Source organism: Suncus etruscus, chromosome 2, assembly GCF_024139225.1.
Source record: "Suncus etruscus isolate mSunEtr1 chromosome 2, mSunEtr1.pri.cur, whole genome shotgun sequence".
NCBI lineage: Eukaryota > Metazoa > Chordata > Mammalia > Eulipotyphla > Soricidae > Suncus > Suncus etruscus.
Window position 1 is genome coordinate 105,903,251 of NC_064849.1, and position 3,351 is coordinate 105,906,601.

The 3,351-nt window shown below is 36.0% G+C and overlaps 1 non-coding gene across 1 annotated transcript; it reads left to right on the top strand.

Annotated features, from left to right (window-relative positions):
* Positions 1-2,593: 2,593 nt before the first annotated feature.
* LOC126002366 (U6 spliceosomal RNA) lies at positions 2,594-2,696 on the top strand. Its single transcript, XR_007493094.1, has one exon. It is a non-coding gene; the product is annotated as a U6 spliceosomal RNA (small nuclear RNA).
* Positions 2,697-3,351: the final 655 nt, after the last annotated feature.

Sequence of the window (3,351 nt, forward strand, 5' to 3'; positions counted from 1 at the left end):
GTAGGAAACTGCAAAGACAGTGTTTTAGAGGAAAGTTCATAGCTTGCAAACATTCATCATAAAGGAAGAAAGGGTCCATATAAATAACTTGACTGCACAGCATAAGAAATTGGAAAATGACTAACAAAATGAACCAAAAGCAAGCAGGAGGAAGGAATTAATCAAACATAGAGCAAAAATTTATGAACAGAAATCCCAAAAAATAATCGAAAGTATCAATGAAACCAAGAGTTGGGTCCTTGAAAACAAAAAACAACAACAAAAAAAAACACAAACAAAAACAAAAAACCACTATGACATCTCTAAAAAAAAAGAGAAAACTAGTGATCAGAATCAAAAACTAAAGAGGGAAGTCACAGATTCAAAGGATCATCAGAGATTACTTTGAGAACCTCAGTGCCATGAAACAAGAGAACCTACAAGAAATGAAAAGTTTCTTGTACTCCTGTCACCTCCAAGATTAAACCAGAATGAGTTTGAGTACCTGAACAGACTTATCATTATTGAGGAAATTGAAATGTTAATCAGGGGGCCGGAGAGATAGCATGGAGGTAAGGCGTTTGCCTTTCATGCAGGAGGTCATCAGTTCGAATCCCGGCGCCCCATATGGTCCTCTGTGCCTGCCAGGAGCAATTTCTGAGCCTGGAGCCAGAAATAACCCCTGAGCACTGCTGGGTGTGACCCAAAAACCACAAAAAAAAAAAAAAAAAAAAGAAATGTTAATCAAAAGTCCTCCTTAAAACATAGGCCCAGGCCCAAATAAATTAAGGAATGAATTCGTTCACTTCTTTTTTTAATTATTATTTGGTTTTGGGGTCACACCCTGGCAGTGCTCAGATGTTACTCCTGGTTCTATGCTCAGAAATCACTCCTGCAAGGTTTGGGGGACCCTATTGGATGCCTGAACTCGAACCAATGACCTTCTGCATGAAAGGCAAATGCCTTACCTTCATGCTATCTCTCCAGCCCAAATTCTTTCAAATCTTGAGAGGCCCTGTGCCAATCTTTTTCAAGTTCTTCTAAGGAAATTGTAGAAACAGCTACAGTCCAAAATCGTTTCTATTAAGCAAACATCAACCTGATACCAAAGGCAGACAGAGACTGGGGCTGGTGAGGTGGCGCTAGAGGTAAGGTGTCTTCCTTAAAAGTGCTAGCCAAGGAAGGACCACAGTTCAATCCCCAGGTGTCCCATATGGAACCCCCAAGCCGGTTGCAATTTCTGAGTTCTTAGCCAGGGGAAACCCCTGAGCATCAAATGGGTGTGGCCCACAAAATAACAAAAGGGCAGACAGAGTCATCATAAAAAAAGAAACTTAAGGGGGCCGGGCGGTGGCGCTGGAGGTAAGGTGCCTGCCTTGCCTGCGCTAGCCTAGGACGGACCGAGGTTCGATCCCCCGGCGTCCCATATGGTCCCCCAAGAAGCCAGGAGTAACTTCTGAGCGCATAGCCAGGAGTAACCCCTGAGCGTCACAGGGTGTGGCCCAAAAAAAAAAAAAAAAAAAAAAAAGAAAGAAACTTAAAGACCAATATCATCTTTGATGAACACAAAAGTAAAGATTCCCAACAAAATAACAAAAATCTCAACAAAAATCCCACAGTGCATCAAAAAAAAAAAAAAAAGCATACATCATGACCAATCAGAGTTCTTCCCAAGTATACAATGTTGGGTGAACATACACTAGCTATTAAACATAATGTACCATATCAATAAAAGAAATATAAAATCACATACTCATATGAAAGATGCAGAGGAAGCATTTGATAAAATCCAGCACAAATCCATGATAAAAACTCTCTAAAAATGCAAAGCAAAGGAACTTTTCTTTGAAAAGTTGAAATGCAAGAGGAAATACAACTGTTCTATTATTAACATCAATAAAACGGTAATACTCTCTAAAGCACTATACAGATTTAATGCAGTTTCTATAAGGTTGTTTTTTTAAAGAAATATATTAAACACTTCTGACATTCTTAGAGATCAATAAATCTCCAGAAATAAGCTATAGCAATTCTTCCTAAGAAGAAGATGGGGGACATCATCTTCCTCAACTTCAAACTGTACTACAAAGAAGTACCACTATTACTACTACTACAACTACTACTACTACTACTACTACTACTACTACTACTACTGATGATGATGATGATGGTCATGTGTCATTTAGAATTTTCATGTGTCAAAGAAGGAGAAAAAAGAAAGAAGGAAGGAAGGAAGGAAAGAAGATAGAAAAAAGAAACAGAAAGAGAACTACGAAAGAAAGAATGAAAGAAAAAGGAAAATGAGAAGCAAAGAAGTAAGAAAGAAGAAGAAAGAATATAAAGAGGAATGAACTAATGAATAAATGAAAAAAGAAAATGAGAAAGAAAAGAAAGAAGGGAGTATGAAAGAAAGAATAAAGAAAGGAAGGAAGAATGAAAGAAAGAATGAAAGAAAATGGGAAAGAAAGAAGTATGAAAGAAAAAAAGAAGAAAGGAAGGAAGGAGAAAGAAAGAAAAGAAAGATAGAAGAAAGAAAGCAAGAAAGAAAGAAGGAATGAAAAAAGGAAAGAAGGAAGGAAGGAAGGAAGGATGGAAGGAAGGAAGATAGAAGAAAATGATTCGGAAGCAGGTATACAAAATTTGGAACAATGCAGAGAAGGTTAGCATGAACCCTGGGCAAGGGTGAGAGACAAATATGTTAAACATTCAATATTTAAGAAGAAGAAAGAAAGAAAGAAAAAAAGAAAGAAAGAAAAGAAAGAAAGAAAGGAAAAAGAAAGAAAGGAAGAAAGAAAGAAAGAAAGACTGACAGAAAGAAAGAAAGACTGACAGACAGAAAGAAAAAAGAAAGAAAGAAAGAGAGAGAAAAGAAGAAAGAAAGAAAGAAAGACTGACAGACAGAAAGAAAAAAGAAAGAAAGAAAGAAAGAAAGAGAGAAGAGAAAGAAAGAAGAAAAAGAAAGAAAGAAAGAAAGAAAGAAGAAAGAAAGAAAGAAAGAAAGAAAGAAAGAAAGAAGAGAAAATAGAAGGAAAGAAAGAGAGAGAGAAAAAGAAAGAAAGAAGGAAGAAAGGAAAAAAGGACGGAAGGAAAAGAAAGAAAGAGAAAGAAAGAAAGAAAGAAAGAAAGAAAAAGAAAGAAAGAAAGAAAGAAAGAAAGAAGAAAGAAAGAAAGAAAGAAAGAAAAAGAAAGAAAGAAAGAAAGAAAGAAAGAAAGAAAGAAAAGAAAGAAGAAGGAAGGAAGGAAGGAAGAAGAGGAAGGAAGGAAGAAAAAGAAAGAAAGAGAGAGAAAGAAAAAAGAAAGAAAGAAAGAAAAGAAAAGAAAGAAAGATGAAAGAAAGAAAGAAAGAAAGAAAGAAGGAAAGAAGGAAAGAAG